The sequence below is a fragment of the Xenopus laevis genome, chromosome 8S, assembly GCF_017654675.1.
Source record: "Xenopus laevis strain J_2021 chromosome 8S, Xenopus_laevis_v10.1, whole genome shotgun sequence".
Classification (NCBI taxonomy): domain Eukaryota; kingdom Metazoa; phylum Chordata; class Amphibia; order Anura; family Pipidae; genus Xenopus; species Xenopus laevis.
Window position 1 is genome coordinate 31,729,556 of NC_054386.1, and position 13,066 is coordinate 31,742,621.

Sequence of the window (13,066 nt, forward strand, 5' to 3'; positions counted from 1 at the left end):
CAGGGTTTCATTAAAGGCAGCTGTTAGAATTGATACAATAGTTGCCAATACTCCAGAGATGCATCTGAGAAATGTATCAATTAAATGTTGCAAAATTGTAACAGTTCACAATCTGCGCCTGAATTACTGAGCTGCCAGACTCAAACACCAGAGACAGGAACATTCAACTTTAACCCTTTAAGTGCCACAGAACGTAGAATCTACGTTCTGTGGAAAAGTAACTTGAAATGCCACAGAACGTAGATTCTACGTTCTGCAGCACTTCCGGGTTCTGGAGCGGAGGAGCGGCTGTTAGAGCCGCTCGCTCCGTTCCGCTTCGATCCCCTGCCCCTAGGCAACGAGCAGAGCAGGGGATCGAGTGGCCCCTGGGGCGTGATCGCCCAGGGGCCCAAAAACAGCAGCAGGCACGTGTCACTTACGTGTCCTGCTGCTGCAGCCTGCACTGCGTCGTCGATCTCCGCCCCCACAGCACAGAGACAGGAACCACGACGCAGATGTCTTCCAGGGGCTCTTCCTGATCGCCTGCAACAGTCTCCAGCGATTTTTTCAGGTTAGTGCAACAATTACACACACAAACACACCAACACACACTTATTACAGTAATACACACTTAGGGGCAGATTCATTAAGGGTCGAATTACGAAGTTAAAAATACTTCGAAATTCGACCCTCGAATTGAAATCCTTCGACTTCGAATATCGAAGTCGAAGGATTTAGCGCTAATCCTTCGATCGATCGCTCGAAGGATTTTTCGTTCGATCGAACGATTAAATCCTTCGAATCGAACGATTCGAAGGATTTTAATCCAACGATCGAAGGAAAATCCTTCGATCAAAAAAAGGTTAGCAAACCTATGGGGACCTTCCCCATAGGCTAACATTGACTTCGGTAGGTTTTACCTGCCGAAGTAGGGGGTCGAAGTTTTTTTTAAAGGGAAAGTACTTCGACTATCGAATGGTCGAATAGTCGAACGATTTTTCGTTCGATTCGTTCGATTTCGTTCGAATTCGAACGAATTTAACCAATTCAATGGTCGAAGTACCAGTACCAAAAAAATACTTCGAAATTCGAATTTTTTTCATTCGAATCCTTCACTCGAGCTTAGTGAATCGGCCCCTTAGATTCACACTTACACACACTTACACATACATTTTTGGGGATTGGGGGGGTCACTTACACTCACTGCACTTACACACATGTGCACACGCACACACGCGCACATAACATGTAATTTACCATTTGTACACACGCACACGCACATACATGGCATTGTGGCTTTTTTTTTTTTTTCTTATCGCATCGTCTCTTTTTTTGGCTGAAAAAAATGTTTTATTGCCATTACGAATAGCGTATTCGCTAACCGTACTGTGCAATACCTTTTGTATGTTATTTCGGTGATTATATTGCAATTTTGGGTATTTTGGTGCATTTTTAGCCATTTTATTGAATTTTTAGCCATTTTATTGCATTTTCAGCTCTGCATATGTTGTGTTCACTTGTTTCTAGCCGTATAACCTGTTTGGCCCAGCTAAAATATTCAAACTGTGATTCTGACGGCCAATAACACTAGTCTGGAAAAAAAACATGGATTTTTGTGGTTTTATTGGATTTTTTTGCATTTCACTCTTTACTGCCTTATTTTGTTTGGCCTTGTAAATTTTATATACTATATATCCATTTGGGGGTCTCTGTGCGCCACATAGTTTGGTATATCTATGCATATTGGGCATCAAAGTGTTCAGTAGACACCTGGTGTTCATATTTAGGATGTTTTATGCTGATACGTTACGAAATGTGGGGCATATAATGGGGTAAAATTCAAGCTTTCTGACAATTTTCAGAAATTTGATAAAAACCGTTATGTTCAGCATTGCTTTGCAGTTTGGCAGTTTGCAGTAGAAACACTTATTTACCCATATTGGATTCGTCAGAATGTGTACTTTCTGAAAATATATGGTTTTCTGGGGTCTCTGTACTGTTAGGGGGGTCTAATGTTGCATAATACACACACCAGGTGCTTATATTGCAGCAGCCAGCGCGTCAGCTGTGAAAATGTATATACACTATTGTCATTTGGTGGTCTCTGTGCGCCACATAGTTTGGTATATCTATGCATATTGGGCATCAAAGTGTTCAGTAGACCCTTGGCGTTCATATTTAGGATGTTTTATGCTGATACGTTACGAAATGTGGGGCATATAATGGGGTAAAATTCAATCTTTCTGACGATTTTCAGAAATTTGATAAAAACCGTTATGTTCAGCATTGCTTTGCAGTTTGGCAGTTTGCAGTAGAAACACTTATTTACCCATATTGGATTCGTCAGAATGTGTACTTTCTGAAAATATATGGTTTTCTGGGGTCTCTGTACTGTTAGGGGGTCTAATGTCGCATAATACACACACCAGGTGCTTATATTGCAGCAGCCAGCGCGTCAGCCGTGAAAATGTATATACACTATTTTCATTTGGGGATCTCTGTGCGCCACATAGTTTGGTATATCTATGCATATTGGGCATCAAAGTGTTCAGTAGACCCCTGGCGTTCATATTTAGGATGTTTTATGCTGATAAGTTACGAAATGTGGGGCATATAATGGGGTAAAATTCAAGCTTTGTGACGATTTTCAGAAATTTGATAAAAACCGTTACGTTCAGCATTGATTTGCAGTTTGGCAGTTTGCAGTAGAAACACTTATTTACCCATATTGGATTCGTCAGCATGTGTACTTTCTGAAAATATATGGTTTTCTGGGGTCTCTGTACTGTTAGGGGGGTCTAATGTCGCATAATACACACACCAGATGCTTATATTGCAGCAGCCAGCACGTCAGCCATGAAAATGTATATACACTATTGTCATTTGGTGGTCTCTGTGCGCCACATAGTTTGGTATATCTATGCATATTGGGCATCAAAGTGTTCAGTAGACCCCTGGCGTTCATATTTAGGATGTTTTATGCTGATAAGTTACAAAATGTGGGGCATATAATGGGGTAAAATTCAAGCTTTGTGACGATTTTCAGAAATTTGATAAAAACCGTTACGTTCAGCATTGATTTGCAGTTTGGCAGTTTGCAGTAGAAACACTTATTTACCCATATTCGATTCGTCAGAATGTGTACTTTCTGAAAATATATGGTTTTCTGGGGTCTCTGTACTGTTAGGGGGGTCTAATGTCGCATAATACACACACCAGGTGCTCATATTGCAGCAGCCAGCGCGTCAGCCTTGAAAATGTATATACACTATTGTCATTTGTGCGCCACATAGTTTGGTATATCTATGCATATTGGGCATCAAAGTGTTCAGTAGACCCCTGGCGTTCATATTTAGGATGTTTTATGCTGATAAGTTACGAAATGTGGGGCATATAATGGGGTAAAATTCAAGCTTTGTGACAATTTTCAGAAATTTGATAAAAAACGTTATGTTCAGCATTGCTTTGCAGTTTGGCAGTTTGCAGTAGAAACACTTATTTACCCATATTGGATTCGTCAGAATGTGTACTTTCTGAAAATATATGGTTTTCTGGGGTCTCTGTACTGTTAGGTGGTCTAATGTCGCATAATACACACACCGGGTGGTTATATTGCAGCAGCCAGCGCGTCAGCGGTGAAAATGTCTATACATATTGTCATTTGGGGGTCTCTGTGGGCCACATAGTTTGGTATATCTATGCACATTGGGCATCAAACTGTTTAGTAGACACCTATGTTTATTTTTAGGATGCTTTATGCTGGTAATGATACATGGACAATACGATGCTGGAAAGTTGAAGCTTTGAGGCAATTTCCAGATATTTCACCAAAACCGACAACTTTCGGAAAGCCTTGCGACTCAGTAGTTTGGAGCAGAAAGGCATGGGTACCCATTTTAGATTCAGTAGAATGTGTACTTTCCAAAAATATATGGGTTTGGGGGGTAAACATATATTTCTGTGTTTTTACCCCACAAAAATGCAGTCAATGTGTTGATTTTTCATTAGATGAAGTTACCCACAGGACTATTTGTATGCGCTAACTTCATTTTGGGGCCTCTAAATGCCAGATACTTTGGTAAACCTATGAACAATGGCCACCAAACTGTTTGGAGGAACCCTGGCAATCATATTTAGGGTGCTTTCTCTTAGTACATAATGACACATGGGTGATATGGTGCTGGGAAGTTGAAGCTTTGAGGCAATTTTCAGATATTTCACCAAAACCGACAACTTTGGGAAAGCCTTGCAACTCAGTAGTTTGGAGCAGAAAGGCATGGGTACCCATTTTAGATTCAGTAGAATGTGTACTTTCCAAAAATATATGGGTTTGGGGGGTAAACATATATTTCTGTGTTTTTACCCCACAAAAATGCAGTCAATGTGTTGATTTTTCATTAGATGAAGTTACCCACAGGACTGTTTGTATGCGCTAACTTCATTTTGGGGCCTCTAAATGCCAGATACTTTGGTAAACTTATGAACAATGACTACCAAAATGTTCAGAGGAACCCTGGCAATCATATTTAGGGTGCTTTTTCTTAGTACGTAATGATACATGGGCGATATGGTGCTGGGAAGTTGAAGGTTTGAGGCAATTTTCAGATATTTCACCAAAACCGACAATTTTTGGAAAGCCTTGCGACTCGGTAGTTTGGAGCAGAAAGGCATGGGTACCCATTTTAGCTTCAGTAGAATGTGTACTTTCCAAAAATATATGGGTTTGGGGGGTAAACATATATTTCTGTGTTTTTACCCCACAAAAAATGCAGTCAATGTGTTGATTTCTCAGTAGCTGAAGTAAAGTCCTGAACAATTTGGATGTGCTAACTTCATATTGGTGTCTCTAAATGCCAGATACTTTGGTAAACCTATGCATAATGGGTATCAAACTGTTCAGTGGACCCCTGGCAATCATATTTCAGGTGCTTTTTCTTGGTACCTAATATAGTTTGGGATATGCGGAGCAGCAAAATAAAACCTTTGAAATGATTTTTCAGAATTTTTAATTTTTTTTTGAAAAACCGCTATGTTCAGACAAGCTTTTATGTTTGGTAGTTGGGAGTAGAGAGACATAGTTACCCATTTTGTAATCGGCAGAATGTGTACTTTTCAAAAATGTATGGTTTTCTGGGATAAACCTACGGTTTCAGGATTTTTTGCCTTGGAATCTAAAGCATGCCGTTTTCTGCCTTAGTGCTTTCAAAATTCGGTAATATACTGCCGGGAGTTTTTGCTGTACAGAAATCCTAAATCTCCCTAAAACTATACATATCTGGTATTGGCACATTCGAGAGACATAAGGCTTTCCAAATCAGTTGGATTTTCATCCGTAACATGAAATATTTTTCTGGTATAAATTGATATACGATGAAAAATGGTAATTTTTCATTTTTTTTTGGTATTTAGTACTATAAATTTTTTTGCACAGGTGGAAATACATGAAAACTCAGGCAGATTTAGAAAGCTCAGTTTCTCCCGAAAAAAACAATGTATAGTTTTCCTAGGTAAACTATAGGTTTCCCCTCAGAAAATGCCCCTAAAGTGAGAGAGCACAAAATGTTTCAAAAACGGCTGGCATTTCGCGTAACCAAAATGTGAAATTCTGCTGGCACTTAAAGGGTTAAACTTAGATTTTGGAAAAACAGAAAAAATAAATAATGGAAAGTAATTGAAAAAGTCATTTCTGGGGAACAATTTGAAAACAACTGAACTGGAAAAAGTGTTTGGAAGGTGAACATCCCCTTTAAAGTTGAGCTGCTTTGGAAGGTGAAAAAAGACAATTTACACTTCAATATCAGAAAAAACAGTGACACATAGAAAAAAGAAAGAAATTGGAAAACGTTATTTCTTGTGATCTATCGGAAAACAACTAGTTGTTTGAAGGTGAACCACCCCTTTAAACTTCTGCTGAAAGAAAGAGGGCATGCACCCCTACAGAACAGCATGTTTACTGCAGGGCATCTTTAACAACAATGACAAAACAACAACACAGATGTTTATAGTTTTGGAACAACTTTATTTAACATGTTAAAATAAACATTGCTGCAACAACAAACTCACCAGACTGTGCCAAAATATGTAATTCTCAAGATGGCTGAAATTGCTCCAAATAAGTCACTGTTTGAAGACATATAAAACTAGAATATTTAAATATATGATTTTGTTGTTCTTGCAATCATAAAGTACTCATGTTACTATCCCATGAAAGGCAGGCACCTCCTTCCATATGTATAAATACAAATATACATTGAAGGAATGTTCTGGGCACACAATAAGCTATACCCTCATACTGTACTGTCTAAGGGAAACAATATGGCACCTCCCTCCTCCCATATGTATAAATACAAATATACAGAGAAGGAATGTTCTGGGCACACAATAAGCTATACCCTCATACTGTACTGTGTAAGGGAATCAATATGGCAGCTCCTTCCCATATGTATAAATAGAAATATACAGAGAAGGAATGTTCTGGGCACACAGTAAGCTATACCCTCATACTGTACTGTCTAAGGGAAACAATATGGCACCTCCCTCCTCCCATATGTATAAATATAAATATACAGAGAAGGAATGTCCTGGACACACAATAAGCTATCAAGCATACATGTTCAAGCATACATACACGTTTAATTAGCATTTATTTATAAAGCACCCAGCTGTCCTTTAGTATAGGTAGCTCGTCATATACCAATCTTGGAATGCGCACTGCCAGCCACTTAAACTCATTTGAGACAGCCCTGATACAGTTGTGCTGTAAAACTGCCCCCTCCGAACCTACCCCTAGTAACTTGAGCAAGGGCAGTACTATAATGAATCTACAATGAACCTCCCCCCTGCTCATTCATATAGTACTGTTCTTGCTGAAATTACTAGGGGGAGGGTCAGTTGCAATTAGTTACTGTACCACAGCTGTATCAGGGCTGCCTCACAAGAATTGAAGTGGCTAACATGCTGGGAGATCCTTAACACTGTGTATTAATTGTACTTCACTGCCCACAACAAGGTCAGCAAACAGTTAATGTCATTTTGAAAAGGTAAAAACAGTAAGAAGAAAGGGAAATTAATTAACAAACTTGTGTTGCCCTTTTTTCTACCTTTAAAAATGACATTAACTGATAATCCATACAAAATTCTAGCCCTCTTGGTTTTACTCAAGACAGTCTTGAAGTTACTGAAAAGTTTCAGTTGATTTCACAAAGCAGCAGCAGCAGGGACACTGTTCAGTGCTGAGCTAATCCCACCTCCAGCAGCAGCAGCAGAACACAAGAAGAGCCTGGCAGACAGCACAGCAGCAGAACACAAGAAGAGCCTGGCAGACAGCACAGCAGCAGAACACAAGAAGAGCCTGGCAGACAGCACAGCAGCAGAACACAAGAAGAGCCTGGCAGACAGCACAGCAGCAGAACAGAAAGCCAGACATTCCTTCTGGACACGCGCAGAGGACCGAGGGAGTGATCATCAATCAAGCTGCTGGCACATCCTCCAGAAAGACCATCCAATCGGCTGCTAGTGTGACGTCCTGATGCAGAGAGAAGACTGACGTCGCTGACTAAGCACCACCCACCGGAAGGAGAGAATCAATCTGCAGAGCGAGCGGAAGAAGCAAGCAAGCCGGAAGGAGCCGAAGGGGACAAGTGTTCCCCCCTCCGTCGCTCCGGAAACTGCCCCCGGAAGGAGCAAGGAAGATCCGAACAGCAGGACACCTTCACCTGCTATCCGGGACGGCGGGACAGGCAGGTAAAATCGGAACTGTCCCGCCTAATGCGGGACACTTGGGAGGTATGCAGAGAGCAGGCTGCAGTCCGTAATTAGCCATGGAATGGGGGAGATATTGAATATAAAGCACTGCACATAGCACGGCTCTGCCTGGGCCTCATCCCAACTCTCTGACATTTCTGCCCATTCCGGGCCCCAGTCTTGACTTTAGGACTTATGTTACCTCTTTGCTCTTATGTTTCCTAAGGGGTTTTATGCAGTTTGGCGGTCTGTTAAAGCCTGGCACCCCTAAATCTCCACCTCCAATGGTGTGTATACTCCCCATTACAGTCAGGCCTCTAGTGGGCAAGTTACATTTTTTAGTTGTCAGGTTTTTTTAGTTGGCCACTTATGCCTCTTGTAATGGGCAAGTTGTGCACTGAGTGAACACTCCCTCTGTCTCTGCCTAAATCACTACATTGGGGTTTACAATATCTTATTGGTGTCCTGTTTATAAAGGGAAGTTATGTGCTCTGGGGGTGTACACCCTTATTGACAGCCCCCCCCAAACACAACCACAGGGGTTAGGTTATCAAATAATTGTCAAGACCTGCTGTAAGACCCCTATAGTTTATTTGGCCCTTTTTTGCTTTATAAACTGCCAATGACTGTGGCAGCGGTTGTGTGCAATGGCCTGCCTTCTACCTGCAAATCACCCTGTCCATCTGTCAGTGCTCCTTCTACTATTGAATGTATGGTGCCCTGTCGGACTATACAGAGGGAACACCTCTGTGCTCAAGTGAGCATTTTGGTTGTGAGATCCATTTGCTATCGCTCTGTGCATCACACCACAAAACCACAGAATTCAGAGCAATGATGGGAAGACAGGACTGTTTATGTCTGCTGATGTGGCAGCGAGATGGGCATACAAAGTGGACACTGGAGGTCTTAGTGGGACGGGGGCCTATCTGTTGTAAATGGTTTTGTAGGAAATGGTGATATGATCTTATATACTATGGCTTGCTATATGAGTGTGACTTGTTTGTTTGTCTTGCTTGCTGGAGGGCCTTGTATGCACTTTAATGCTGATCATGTAGCAGTCGGTTCGTTGTCCCCTTCAGCTTTGTGTTTTGGATATATTTTCTCTGATGATTAAAGTTGACCATATCCATAAACATCCACTTTCTTGACCAGTTTGCCAAGCAATTAGATCTCATAATGGGGGGGGGAGCTGTTGTTCAGCTTCATTGGACCCAGACCACCTGCCCACCCCAGTGCAGTCAGAACAACTGTATTATTTCAATTTCAACAGGGCACTTTGCCAACTTTTCCATATACTCGCCCATAATTCTGTGATTTTTGACATCCTCTTTAAAACCCTGGAATCATGGGCCACAGCTATCCATTGAAAACAACAGTGCTTTTTCTCCAGTTGGTAATGTCAGCCTGTGGGCTGCTCACGCCACTTTCTTTACAGCCACATACAATGCTCTGCATGCCGTCAGCCCTAATGAGGCCTAAAGATCTTCAAATGATTAGATTAGCAGCTTTGTTTCTTAGCCGTCACCTCACCTTTTATATTTGTGGTAATAGTTGCACATTGAGAAATACTGTCATCTCTTTGTGCAGTGATAGTTGCACCTTGTCATACTTGTTAACTTCGAAAAACTATTGTGCATAAATAATTTTAAAGGGCAAGGTTTAAGTTGCTGTTGGTTTGTGTATGATCTATTCTTTTTTTTTTTTTTTTGCTCATAATTTAAATAGAGAGACCATAAAACTATGGCACCAGAGGTATTCCACTGTACTAAGCACAATAAAGCAGAAATGGTCTGTTTTCCCAGGCTCCTATCCTTTGCAATTGCAATGTAAGCCAATGGTCTGTGATTAAAATAGAATCAAAACCAGCAGACGGCACTTCTGGAAAGGGTTTATCAAACCTATTGATTAAAATACATGCACTCAAATATCCCAGAAGCTCCCTGTGTGCCATTACTAACTTCCCAATTAACAGGCACTGGTTAATCTGTTTTACCATCGGTGTCTTCACTTCTACAAAGATTTGTTTATGATTTGTTTACCTGTTAGGGAATACTCATTTAGTGGCTATTGGCTAGTGGCTGCACTATTTTGATCCTTGTGAAGTTCCAGGAAACCTATAGTTAGCAGATAGCAATGTGATGCAGAGCAGTCTGTCAGATAATGCAATTTACAGTCTGTTTGCAGTCCCAGTAAGAGATATGTTTGATTTATGTAGATCTATCACTATGTATTGGCCAACTATTTATTATGCACAGTAAAGTAATTGTAAACATTTTCCATAAGATTCTTCTACTTGCTTTCTCGATGCAACACTGTATTTAAACTATATAAACACTGACATTGTTCATTATGATGTTATAAAATATGGTGAAGTGCTAGTATGCTGGGTACCCCAAAGTTTCTATATATCTCTAATATTATGAGCTAAGGGGGCCCAGCCTGAAGGCCAGTTAGGGGGAGATTAGGGGTGAGTGCTTATTTGTGACCTGGATACCCCTGGAACTATAGCAGTGTGACTTACGCCAATGTTTCTATATATCAGTAACCTTATGAGCTAAGAGGGCTCAGCCTTAAGGCCAGTTAGGGGGAGATTTGGGGTGAGGTTTTATTTGTGCCCTGGGTTCCCTTGGAACTATAGCGAGGAGACTGTTACCCCACTATTTCTATATATCTGTAACCTTGTTATGAGCTAAGGGGACCCAGCCTGAAGGTCAGTTAGAGGGAAATTTGGGGGATTTTTCCTATTTGTGCCCTGGTACCACAGGAAATATAGCAGGATGATTGTTGTACAATTGTATTTCTATATCTGTAACCTTTATTATTTATAAGGGTGTCTCTGGCCAAAGATTGGGCCTCCAAAGTGGACTTGTAGTCTGATAGCAACTGCCACTACCAGGCTCTTAAAAGAGCTTCTCCACCAAGTTGGTGCTGTGCAATAGGCTTTTGATATTCTCAGAGCTGATCCACTCTGTGAAGGTGATTGCTGCATTGCCAGTTTACCCAGAACCATTTTTTATTTCCAACGCTTTTGCTAGCTCTATGTAGCCTCTTGTAAATCTTTGCCACGGCTGAAGCAGTGAATTACTGTGCAACCTTTTATACTTGCATGTGGCCCTCAACTAGGGTTGCCACCTGGCCGGTAAAAATGATGGTTGATCCCAATGTTATTAATAGGGAAAACAGATAAATATATAGGAAGGCCGGTATTTTTTTCCAGAAAAGGTGGCAACCCTGCCCTCAACTGACAGATACACTTGAAGCAGCATTCTAGTTATCTTTATAACAGATCCTATTTGAACCCCATTGGAAGCCGCAGTCCTGAGCTGCTTTAAGGCTGAGATGCTAGCTATCTGTATAACAGAGCATTTATTTATGAGAAATGGATTTACTTAATAACAGAAAATTGCCCAGCCCTAATTGTTTTATTTTGTGCCCTGGGTACCCCTGGAACTATAGCGGGGAGACTGTTACCCCAATGTTTCTATATATCTGTAACCTTGTTATGAGCTAAGCAGGGGACCCAACCTGAAGGCCAGTTAGAGGGAGATTTGGTGATGTTGCTTATTTGTGCCCTGGTACCACAGGAAATATAGCAGGGTGATTGTTATACAATTGTATTTGTATATCTGTAACCGTTATTATTGATAAGGATGTCTCTGGTCAAAGATTGGACCTCCAAAGGGGGCTTGTAGTCTGATAGCAACTGCCACTACCAGGCTTGTTGGTGCTGTGCAACATGCTTGTGTAGCCTCTTGTAAATCTTTGCCACTGCTGAAGTGGTGAATTACTGTGCAACCTTTTATCCTTACATGTGGCCCTCAACTGAAGCAGCAGTCTAGTTATCTTTATAACAGATGCTTTCTGATCCCCATTGGAAGCAGCTGTCCTGCCCTGCTTTATGGCAGCTGAGATTCTAGCTATCTGTATAACAGAGCATTCTATAACAGAACATTCTGTGGCAGTGGCTGCAAAGATCTTATTTGATCCCCATTGAAAGCAGCTGTCCTGCCCTGCTTTGTGGCAGCTGAGATTCTAGCTATCTGTATAACAGAGCATTCTATAACAGAACATTCTGTGGCAGTGGCTGCAAAGATCTTATCTGATCCCCATTGAAAGCAGCAGTCCTGCCCTGCTTTATGGCAGCTGAGATTCTAGCTATCTGTATAACCGAGCATTCTATCCCAGTGGCTGCACAGATCCTATCTGGTCCACATTTGAAGCAACCCCCTGCTTTTTGGCTGAGATTTATGACTGTTACCCCTAACAGACAATTGCCCAGCGCTAATTCAATTCCATAAAAACACAAATGTTAAGGTGTCTATTTGGGGGTGATTGTTTTTCTTTAAGACTCCGTTCCCTATCTTAGACACATTTAAAATCAATTGGCCTCCGAGTGACCCATGTTTGGCTCCAGCAGAAACGCATATTAAAAGCACGGAGCAGTGTTTCACAAGCAGAGACTGCATTTATGGCCCAGGCGGATTTACTCACCTACCAGTGTTGAAGAAGGAGAACGCAGAAGATCTGAGATAATATTGAGTTGCTGGTAACCTCTCTTCTATACATTTGAAACGTATATCAAGAATACCTGCCATAAAGATAAGGTCTGTTTTTCTAGAAGGGATGCAGAGATCAGAACTAGGGATGCACCGAATACAGGATTCAGTTCAGGATTCGGCCTTTTTCAGCAGGATTCGGATTCGGCCGAATCCTTCTGCCTGGCCGAACCAAATCCGAACCAAATTGGGAGGGAAATCGCGTGACTTTTTGTCCCAAAACAAGGAAGTAAAAAAAAAAGTCCCCTTCCCACCCCTAATTTGCATATGCAAATTAGGATTTGGTTCGGTATTCAGCCGAATCTTTCACAAAGGATTCGGGGGTTCGGCCGAATCCAAAATAAAGGATTCGGTGCATCCCTAATCAGAACTGAATTTGTCTTTATTTTTCTAATATCTTGTATATTGTGAATAAATGTATCTAGTTTTATGATGTCTAATGCTGTCCAGCAGATCACTGCATTGGTGATAAGATGGAATACCTGCACTGGAGCCATGCCTATCCTATAAATTATATCAATTATAATTACCGTGTATCATAAATTTAAGGCTAACCCTATTGTAAAACATGAGGCTGCTTCACAGAACTCCATAGTGACTTCTGATATCATTATAATTTGCAGTAGGGGAACCTGACATGTTTAATAAAAACTTATATCCTTTATTATACTAGTGATACTCAGAGTTCCCTATATAACTCAGCCTGTAGCCTTGTGCCTTTATATGATCACAGAACCGCTCAGTGACTTCTAATATCCTTATCATTTACAGTAGGGGGTACATTATCC

The 13,066-nt window shown here is 41.1% G+C and overlaps 1 protein-coding gene across 8 annotated transcripts in view; it reads left to right on the plus strand.

Annotated features, from left to right (window-relative positions):
• The first annotated feature begins 7,502 nt into the window (after positions 1-7,502).
• tsc1.S (TSC complex subunit 1 S homeolog) overlaps positions 7,503-13,066 on the plus strand; it is a 35,305-nt gene continuing 29,741 nt past the window's right edge. For 2 of the 8 annotated variants that reach the window (XM_018232633.2, XM_018232632.2), the window contains exon 1: positions 7,504-7,722. The gene's annotated coding sequence lies outside the window, so the exon portion shown is untranslated. Of the gene's footprint in view, positions 7,765-11,873; positions 12,269-13,066 lie in introns of those variants that run through there. The other 6 variants (XM_018232630.2, XM_018232636.2, XM_018232634.2 and 3 more) reach the window with 5 other exon arrangements.